This window comes from Drosophila mauritiana, chromosome 3L, assembly GCF_004382145.1.
Source record: "Drosophila mauritiana strain mau12 chromosome 3L, ASM438214v1, whole genome shotgun sequence".
NCBI classification, from domain to species: domain Eukaryota; kingdom Metazoa; phylum Arthropoda; class Insecta; order Diptera; family Drosophilidae; genus Drosophila; species Drosophila mauritiana.
Window position 1 is genome coordinate 25,151,908 of NC_046669.1, and position 11,528 is coordinate 25,163,435.

Consider the following 11,528-nt stretch of genomic DNA (forward strand, 5'->3'; position numbering starts at 1 on the left):
GCATGGACTGTTTGATTGTATATATCTGATATATCTGCTACATTCGACAAACCTTTAATGTGTTCAATTGTGAATTGAAAACCTGATAAGATTAATGCCCACTTTTGCAATTGTGCAAATGCCATAAGTGGCAATCCTTTCCTAACTCCAAATATACCTAAAAGAGGTTTGTGATCAGTTTTCAAAATGAATTTCACACCTAACAGATATTGTTTCAATTTCATTACGCTATATACAATAGCAAGAGCTTTTTTATCAATTCTGCTGAAATTGATTTCACTTTTTGATAGAGCCCTTGAAATGAATGAAATTGGTTTTAGACCATCTGAGAATTTGTGTGCTAAAATACCTGAAACTACATAAAAACTAGCATCTGTCGTAAGTACAATTGGTAAATCAGGATTATAGTGAGCTAACACCTGAATAGAAGTTATCTGTTCTTTTATTTTGCTGTATGAGTTTTCTCAACTATCGGACCATTGCAATTTTACGTCTTTTTGCAATAATTTATACAACGGACTCATTATCTGTGCAAAATTATTTACAAATTTTGAATGGTAATAGTAACCCTGTCTTTGTTTTTGCTCAGACCGTTTTTATCGATTGAAAATCCCAACGGATCTTGGACTTAAAAAATTCACATTTATTGACATTTAATTTAAGTCCTACTGACTTCAACCTTCTAAGCACAAATTTAAAATTTATTATATGTTCCTGCAAACTAGCACCAGTCACAGTAATATCATCTTGATAAACTACTATGCCTTGCATGCCTTGAAACAAAAATTCCATTGTCTTTTGGAAAATAGCAGCTGCTGTCTTAATACCAAAAGGTAATCGCTTAACTTTTAAAAGACCAATGTGTGTGCTCCAAGTACATCTTAGTTCAGATTCTTCACCTAAGTGTAGTTGATTATATGCGTTGCTTAAATCAAGCTTTGTGCCTCCTTGAAGTGCTGCAAATATGTCGTCTATTTTCGGTAATGGGTATCTAACATCACCACATATTCTTATATCACCATCGGGTTGGCGCCAATGGAGTTACCAAATCAGAACTGTCAACGTGCTCTAAAACGCCTAAGTCAATTAAATCTCTTAGCTTTTGTTCAATTTTATTTTTCCATGCTATTGGTAACTGCTTTGGTTTGAAAAATATTGGCTTAGAGCCATATTGTAAATGCAATGTTACTTGACTTGCGTTGAATGAACCTAAATCGGTTTTAAATACTTCCGAAAGTCAATTTTAAATTTGTTCTGTAACTACAGAGTATTGTTCGTTCACATTTATGCTGTTTACCTGTATTACATCAAAGTTAAAGGCTGTTAAAAATGTCCTACCAAGCAAAGCTGGACTCGTTGTATTTGTAACTACGACTATCATTTGTTTTTTTTATGTCTCGGTATTCAATCAATGCATCGTACTCACCAACAATTTCGATAGTGTCACCATTATAATTTACAGACGCCACCTTACATTTTCTTAGTGTCCGCTTCATAATTGCTTTTTTATATTTTGCTTTTGGAATAAATGTGCTTTTCATTTACAAACAGTTGCCAGATGCCCTCTTTTGCCACAATGACGACAGCCTTATAGAGTTATGGTTTCGCCAGCCACAATGCGTACATGCCTTTTACTGCCTGCCTTTATCTTTGCCTTCCGTCTCGTTGCGATTGCTTATGCCTTCGTTGTGTTTCGTCTTAGATTTGCCCTTGAAGTTATCGTTGTTGCTTCTATGTACGTAGTTCACGTTCTCTTCAGCTCTCTTAGCGGTAATCTTCGTCTCCATTATCATTGCTTTTCTCAACGCGTCCGACAGAGATAGATGCTCGTTTTCTTCACATAACCGTTCAAACATTGCACTTGGAAGACTCATGATGAATTGGTTTAAAATAAACTGGCCAAACTTGCAATTAAATGCTAACTGTTTGGCACGTGCATACCAACTTGCATCGATTTCATTTTCACATTTTGTGGACATGTGAAATGTATTTATTTTCCGAAACACTAGCATAAGCAATATTTTAATGAAAGCAATGAGTGTGGACTGCACAAGCTATGTAGGACAGTGTACGGGTGTACGGTACTGATCCAATAGATTTTAGTAACGATGCCTTTTGCATGTTTTCTTCACTGATATTTAATTCGCACAAATGGATATACAATTTTTCTTTCCATACCGAAAATGGTTCACTTTCTGGATTGAATTCAGGAATGCTGATCATTTGGCAGAATTTTTGAAGAGATGCTGATTCGGTCATGTTGGCAGTTCTTCCTTTTTTTACGCTCATGAAATGATAAATAATAAAGTAGACAAGTCTACCCGTCAATCCATCTGTCAGTCTTTCCGTCTTCCAGCCCTGGCTCGAGAGAGGAAGGCAGCCCTGGATGGAGAGGCAGGAGAGAAATAAGGCAGTTCGGAACGAGACGATGAAGGGAGAAGGCAGAGAAGATCGATTTTTTCTTTAATATCATTCAATAATACTCAAAAATTATAATAAACTCTTTTCAAACAAACTATAATAAGCTCTACATAAATGCTCTCATCTCCGGAACTATAAAAACGGAAAAGTTAAGATTAAGCAGTGTTGGGCTAATAAGTGGAAAATAAAAGACGAGTTTGTGTTAGCGAATTCGAACGATTTATTCTCTTGCTTTTTCGAGAAATTTTTGGCCGCGATGCGTTTGCTTGGGTTGTTGTACTGCCGTTTTTTAAACCATAGCCACTCCCAAGAAACCTCCGAAAACTGCCATGCAAATACTTTTGAGACATGTATTAATTTTTTGTTCGCATTAAAAACGTTTTGTTTGTTCGTCCCACCAAATTTATAAATTGTGTAATATAACGATCAAGAAGAAGACAAGGTTTTTAATATCAGCGTTATTAAATTTATTACTCAGTATGGACTCCGATGATCTGAAAACGAAACCTGTACCGGCTTGAATGCGACCTAGGATATAATGGTGGCGAGGCCGCAAGTTGTGTCGTTAGTTTAGGTCACGCCGGAGCTCTTCTCAGAACCACCTTTGCAAAACACACGGAAGCGTACGTCTGTTAGGACCACTCCTAGTAAAGGAGACCAACCCCTGACTCCACAATCCCTTTCTGACCACGCCAAATCCATGCCGTTCCCGCTTGCAGTATCCTCACTGTGTGGATCGGACGCCATTTGTCACTCAGCGCGTTCTCACGAACTGTTTTTTAACTGACTAGTTTCTTAGTAAGCGTTCTCAGTGACTGGCTTCTTGTTCGCAGCACTGTACAAAGACACAAAATCAAAACTTGCAAGCAAGCTGTTAAATGTACCTAAAATTGTGCACAAATCAGAATAGATGCGAATGGAGTTATGATAGTGTGTGTGTGTGCAAATAAAGTTATTAAAGAATTATGTAACAGTATAGAAACTTCGGCTTGCCGAAGTCTAGTTTTCATTCTTAATTAATTTGAATTCCCCGTTTAAATCCGGACACTATGCGAATAATTTTACATCGGTTTTCTTTTGGTTTGACAAATTAAGGTGAATGGTACATACATTTTCTGCAAATCGTGCGTATTTTCCTTCCTCAGACAAAAAATCACTTGAGCATCTTTTCAAATGAGCTATTAGGTATTTTCGAACAGCCTTCATTGACGGCAAAATGACGCTGCATAAAACACTTAAAAGTGCCCAGTTTTTTAAATTTACTCTTGAATTTGCATCTGGATGATCCGTGGTCTGTTTTATCACTTGCAGATAAAGTTCATTTAATAATGATTCCTTTTTCATACATTTGTCCATTATTGATTGAATTATTCGAACATGTTCATCTTCTGCTCGGCTTATGGATTCGCCTGTAAGAAACAAATTATTAGGTATTTTATATGCAGCAGAAATAATCTGATCTGTGAATTTGGAGAGCATAAATAAGTTGCATTCAGTGGTACTACACATACGAGACAATTCGAACATTAGTGAGCCCACTTTGCTGTATGGTATTTTTACCCGTTACTCGTAGAGTAAAATGACATACTAGATTCGTTGAAAATTATGTAACAGGCAGAAGCAAGCTTTTTCGACTATATAAAGTATAGTGACATATCCATGTCCCTTAGAATTAAGCACACGCTCACAGACGCCTACTAAGAACAAATGTCACAAAATGGAAAAAATCCAAAGCAAGGCCAAATGGATTAAACCCAAAATTGTCCAGAGGATGAAATCGAAAACCCCAATCAAATAACCCTCTTGTAAACAAAATATCCGTTGCTCAATTTTGTGAAATCAGCATGTATCCACGTTCCAAGCCCAGACTCACAAGCTCGAAAGCAGAATTTTGAATTTCAATAAATAAAATCGTTAAAATCTAAGAGTTATATGTTATATTATATTTGAATTATATTTTTTGACTTATGAAAATTGCAAACTTGTAATTGTATAAGTCGGCGCATAAGCTAGTGTATGTGCTAGAATATTTCACAAGAATAGTAATTCCATCATTTTGGGAAATCAATGGTATTTCATCATATTGCATTATGTGCTAGAATATTCCAGAAGAATAGTAATTTCATCATTTTGGGGAAATCATTGGTATTTTATCATATTGCATTATTGCATACTGCGTTGCTATTGTGTAGACCTTCGGTGCCTTCGAAACTCGCTGCGTGAAATGGAAAATAATAATTGTGCTCCGACATCAGAAGTGGGATCTGGCTCGCTGCCTAACACCATAGATGGGCCGTGGCGCGTTTTAATGGAAATGCAAAATAAAAACTTGATCGAACTTGTTAAAGCAATAAAATCAACGGCATCCGAAACAACAAACAAAAATACTGAGGTGTTACCTAAATTCAACGCGGACCTTTTTGGCGCAGACGCAACGGCGTGGTGCTCTACGGCAAATATAATTTTGGCTAAATCAACTATAAAAGGCAGCGCGTTAGTTATGGCTTTAAGTGCAGCGATGGAAGGAACCGCGTCGCAGTGGTTTGCTCAAATATGCTATCCGGAAATAACTTGGCCCGAGTTTAAGGAACTTTTCGTGCAACGTTTTACTAGTGTGGAAACTCCAGCGGCTATGTTTTTAGCAATGCTAGCAGGTTGTCCAACTGACGGCGAATGTCTCTCCAATTACACTAGTCGCATGATGACGTCGCTTATTACGAAGTGGCGTGAGATGGATGTGGAGGAAATAGCTGTTTCTGTGACGCTTGCTAAGTTGGCTCAAGTAGATAGCAGGCTGCAACGATTAACATTTACTTCAAATGTGCGCACAAGAAGTGAATTACAAACTGAGCTTAAAGCATTTACGTTTAATAAACGAAAGAAAACTCCGCAAGAACAAATGCCTCCAGCTGACATAAAGCGCCAGCGACTTTCAACAATGAGATGCCATTTCTGTGGAAAACTCGGTCACAAGATGATCGAATGTAGAGCTAAACAGCAGCAGCAATTTTTATCTAATGCCAGGGACAGCAACGACAGGAACCCTTTTGGTCACCGTCAAAAATCGGATGTGACTTGTTTTAATTGTGGCGAGAGCGCTCATATTTCAACACACTGCAGCAAGCCCAAAAAGGACAAAGGCACACATCAAGTGAAAAGGTTGGAACTATACGAGGTTGTTGAACCCAAGGGAGAGATGGTTCATCAAGGACAAGACATTTTCAACAACAACAACTCAGAGCCCACTCGTTCGTCAGAAATGCCTAATTCGCTGGAATAGAGCAAGGTCCCGAAAAGAAGAGGCACAAAATGCAAACACCGATTAGATGCCATAGTTGTGGTAAACTCGGACACAAGGCAATGGAGTGCCGAAAGGGAAGATCAGAAGAAAAGAACGAGAGAAACGAGACGAGACCAGGCGATAGCAGCGGCAGATCTAAAGTTACGTGTTTCAAATGTGGCAACGTTGGACATATTGCATCGGCGTGCAGGAACAGCAACAGCGAATATAACCATAGAGAGGAGAGTCGACACGTGTGCGGTAATTCAGCAGAACGGGACAGCAATATAGTTTGGTGAGCGGTTTCCATTTTTCTTTGATTCTCGTTCCGAATGCTCGTTAATAAAAGAGACAATTAGTGAGAAGAGACGCCATAATCTTGTAGTTTTGAGAGGCATAGGCGACAATGTTGTCAAGAGTAATTTGCAAATTCTGTCCACTGTAATAATTTCTGGATTCAATCTTGAATTGTTATTTCACGTAGTTGATAAGAAATGCCTTAAATACGATATGATGATTGGGCAAGATATTTTTCAGCTTTTTTTGGAGTAATGTTCAGCTCAGGTTTTGGAGTAATGTTAAAAAGTAACAGGTTGGATATTTACAAAACACAAACGGTATTGTCCATAAATGACGATAGCATGTTAAATAAGGTCGACTCAATTGCTAGTGATAAATCAAAACTTAATGCTATATTGGCCAAATATTCAAATGGGCTTTGTATTGACTATCGTGAATTGAACGCAAATACAGTGTCAGATAAGTATCCCTTGTCGTTAATATCAGACCAGATTGATCGCTTACGTGGCGGGAAATATTTTTCCAGTTTGGATATGGCCAGTGGTTTTTATCAGGTGCCAATTCACCGCGATTCTGTTGAGAGAACAACTTTTGTGACCCCTGAAGGTCAATATGACTTTTTGGCAATGCCGTTCGGATTAAAGAATGCGTCATCTGTTTTTCAGCGTGGCATAGTCCGAGCCCTGGGGAATTTAGTTAATACCTATGCGGTCTATATTGATGATGTGTTGATTGTCTCAGATTCTGAAGAGGAAGCTTTCGAAATGATTGAAGCTGTTGAAAGAGACAGTAGCGAAATGATTGAAGCTGTTGAAAGAGACAGTAGCGAAATGATTGAAGCTGTTGAAAGAGACAGTATGGATGCCTGAAGGGCTAATATTGAAATTTGTAATTATAATGTAAGCACAAGTGCAAGGCAAATGTCTTGATCGTGGCGTGTTGCGCATTAGATATAAATATGAAGAAAATTAATTATGTTAAAGAAAAGAAATTTTTATTGGAAATTTAAATTTGGAAATTTGATTTGTCAATTTGCTAAAATTTTTTTTTAAATGATGTAAAAATAGTTTTACAATATAATTATAGAGAACGAATCATTTTGGTAATATTTCACGAGGACGTGTAAAGGTCAGGATGGCCGTGTCGGCGCATACTTTTGTAAGCTAGTGTATGTGCTAGAATATTTCACAAGAATAGTAATTCCATCATTTTGGGAAATCAATGTTATTTCATCATATTGCATTATGTGTTAGAATATTCCAGAAGAATAGTAATTTCATCATTTTGGGGATCATATTGCATTATTGCATACTGCGTTGCTATTGGTCGGCTGTATTTTTGTAGCTTTAGCAACTCCCGTTTTAGCGCGGCGGCAGCGTGTGGTCGCTGTTGCCGAGTGTGGTTCGAAGGTTAGCACGGAGAAGAAGTGAGTGACACAAATTAATTGTGTGTAGACCTTCGGTGCCTTCGAAACTCGCTGCGTGAAATGGAAAATAATAATTGTGCTCCGACATATATATATTCTTGATCAGGGTCAATAGCAGAGTCGATCTGGCCATGCCCGTCTGTCCGTATGAACGTCTCGTTCTCAGAAACCATAAAAGTCAGAAGGTTGAGATTAAGCATACAGATTCTAGAAACGTTTCGCAAGTTTGCTTACCTTTTTTGCCACGCCCACTCTAATCACCACAACCCGCCCAAAATTTCCACGCCCACACTTTGAGAGGTTTGCCAAAAAACCTTATGCCTCGCCCACTCTAACGCCCTAAAACCGCTCAAAACTAACACGGTCACATATTTGAAATTTTTTTTTGATATTTTTTCATAATTTTATTTGTCTGGTATATTTATATCAAACGGCCAAAAACCTTATAGAAGCGCCCAGTCTAACGCTCTCAAACAGGTCAAGCTGCAACGCCCTTACATTTGAAAAATGTTTAGATTTTTCTTCGTTTTGTTGTTTGTCTTGCCAATTTTTATCGGCATACCAAAAACACTTTAGCCACGTCTATAAAGATAAAGACGACACGCTTATTCCGCATACTTGTACATAATTGTCTAGTTAAAAAGTTGCTGCTTGGCTCGCTAATGGGTGAAGGTGGCTGTTTTATAGCATGGCTAGCCTAAGATGTCATACAGTGTGGCCAGGCGCTCGGCCAAGGTTGGCGGGAATCGCCAACTTGGGTCTTAAAACCGTGCAGAATTTTGAAGGAAATATATATAATAGGTACTGTATTATCTGATGCAGATCCTTCGGTGGGTTAACCCAGGAGGCGATGGTATCGCGGAAGAATATAAAGTCTGCTACCACGCCAACTGGATTCACCGTGATCATATGATACATTCCACGGAAGGCTGAGTCCTTCTGATCAGTGTCTCGTATGTGCCGCAACGATGCATTTTTCAATAAAAGTGTTTGAATGACGTTTTCCTCACCTTCACCAACAAAACGGTCACGCCCACACTTTTGAACAGCTTATACAATTTTTCCCACTTTATTCCCCTATATCTATCGATATTCCTGAAAAATGATGAAATTTCTAGATCGCACTGTAATCTGCTGTTGTTAGTGTGCTTTGTGTTTTCATCTTCGTTCTTGAAGCCTTCTTGCACATAACCAGAATCCAATTTCGATCAATTAATACCACTTCAGTTCAGTTTTATTTGATTAGGTGTTTCTTTGTTATTTGCAAGCAGAAAATGTTGAACTCCCTTTGATGGTAAATGGTTGAGTGAGTTCATATCTAATCGGTCGCGGCTGCACTGCCCGCCGCGGCTCGCAGCATATAAGTTAACACAAGCCAACGAACTAGAACAGTTGGCTCAGTGTATGAAACATAATATAAAAGTGTTGACCCAGCATTGGGCCGGAAACCCGTGCGCAGCCGACTAACACAGCATATTTGCGTGGCCGCTGCGCGTCTTTGTTTGCTTTATGAATCCTTTTAAGTTTCAGTTTGAATTTGCATTTACCAGAATAAAGAGCGGTCTGCTCCCCGGACTCTCCGGAGCAGCCAGCGATGGAAGCCCTTCACCTCTGGAGGAATCCTGAGGACGACAGCATCCCAAGACGGTGTCAATCTTTAAATAATTGGCGCTCAACTAGTGGTAAAAACCACCACCCACCATCACCAACACCGCCCACACAGCTTCTAAATTTGCCGCAAAGCAAAAGACTGCGGCGCGGGAAAAGTGAAGGGAATAAGTGACGAAATAACACACACACCGAAAAAAATGATCATTTATATTTCCATTCGATTCAAGCGCGGCATTCGACGTTGCAGCCTTTGTCTGAGCCTATAGAGTTCGATCCCTCATTTTCTAAATTGCTGCATCCGACCCAGGCAAATGGCTACGAGAATAGAAGACCAGCCACCTCTGAGTGCGCAGGCGCCGTGAGGAAACAGCAAAAAATTAACTTTATTACGCAGAATGCGGAAGAAAAGACGGCACATGCCGCCGCCGCCTCCAAAGCGGAATCGAAAATAGACGACGATGCCATTGCCGAGTATGATTCTGACTACGTCAATTTTTTAGGGTAAAATCTTTGTTACCCGTCATCAGACGAAGAGTAGCAGGGGTACCAATGAATTTCCTTCTAGACACCGGCGCGTCAAAAAATTTTATCCGACCTCGCAAAGAGCTAAAGGGTATCCGCCCGGTGGACTCTCCTTTCGAAGTTCACTCAATTCATGGCGCCACCACTGTTAATTTTTTAATTTGAAAGCGACTTTTTTCATTCTACCAGATTTTACAATATTCGACGGGATTATCGGCGCCGATCTGTTAGTACACGCCGGCGCATCACTTCGCCTCGCTTCCGCCCAACTGAAATGGGGTAACGAGGTTGAGAAGATTTCATTCCATACGTCATGTATGAGCTCCGTGTATACGTGTATATACACTCCGTGTATACATATATACGTGTTTTTTTAGCTCCGATTTTTATTTTGTATTTGTAAAACCAGCCGAGGTTTATAATAATTAAATTTTAATATCATATATTGTAAACATAATTATTAAAGATCCGTTCGCTTCGGGAGTGATTCTTTGTTATTTGTGCAGTAGCTTAAACAAATATACAAAGTCTTTTGCATTTTTCGTCTTTGTCTTTTGTTTACTCTCCCTTTTGTGCGTTGTTCGTAGAGCTGTTTGGTGTTGTTTTTTTTTGCATGCACATAAACTGCACTGTGCACTTATTCTCCCGCTCTCACTCTCTTTCGCTCTTTCGCTCCCCCACACAAAATCTAAAATTTCTGAGCGTGTAGACTGCTCTAGTGCGGTTCTTTTAACAGCTTGCTTGAAAGTTTTTTCTTGTGTTTTCGTGCACAGTGGTCTGATTTTAGACAAATATGGAAACAGTTAATGTTGTCCGCTTTTATAAAAATTGCTGCCAGGTTATAAAACCTGAGCAGCCAAAAATAATTTGTTGGCTATGTGATAGAATGGTGCACACTAAGCGCGCTGGTTTTATTGGTCAAACAAGTGACGACCTAGCAAAGGGTAAAAATCTAAATTACTGTTGTGATGCTTGCCTTGTCGTTGCGAACGAGATGAAATCGTTTATGCGCCAAACTAAAGGTGGCTTGAAAGAACTGATCAACAGTTTTCGCGTAGCTAGAGATAGTTTTCGTCGAGCCGATGATCTTCTTTCCGCGCTTAATTCACATCTACAAAGAGCTGAAAATCCGTCTTCACAAAAGAATGAACACGGCGCGGGCACACCAAGGAACAGCTACGCTGATACCATCAGAGACAAATCCTAAATTACTGTTGTGATGCTTGCCTTGTGGTTGCGAACGAGATGAAATCGTTTATGCGCCAAACTAAAGGTGGCTTGAAAGAACTGATCAACAGTTTTCGCGTAGCTAGAGATAGTTTTCGTCGAGCCGATGATCTTCTTTCCGCGCTTAATTCACATCTACAAAGAGCTGAAAATCCGTCTTCACAAAAGAATGAACACGGCGCGGGCACACCAAGGAACAGCTACGCGGATACCATCAGAGACAAATCCTGAAATAATTTTCTCGAAAGCAGCAAGTTTCGCTCCCTGGCCTACATCCAACACTAACAAGACAACATTTTCAAACGTTTTAAAATCAGGTATGACGCCTCCAACCCAAAATTCCCGAACTCCACATGAAGTGCACACAAAATTAGACACACAACAAAACTATAACCCAGCTGCGCAGCAGGAAACAAAAACTGAAGCTATGATGCAAGCCTTACAACAGAGCATGATGGAATTTATGACATTTATGAAGACCACCATTCAAGACATGATGCGTAATCAAAACCTTTTGATACAAATGCTTGTAGCCCAACAATCAAATAAATAATGGCTACCTTACGCATAGCTACGTGGAACGCCAATGGCGTCTCACAGCGCAAACTTGAGCTAGCTCAATTCCTACATGAGAAGCATATCGACGTAATGCTTCTTTCGGAAACTCATCTCACAAGCAAATACAATTTTCAAATAAGAGACTACCATTTCTACGGTACAAATCATCCCGACGGAAAAGCA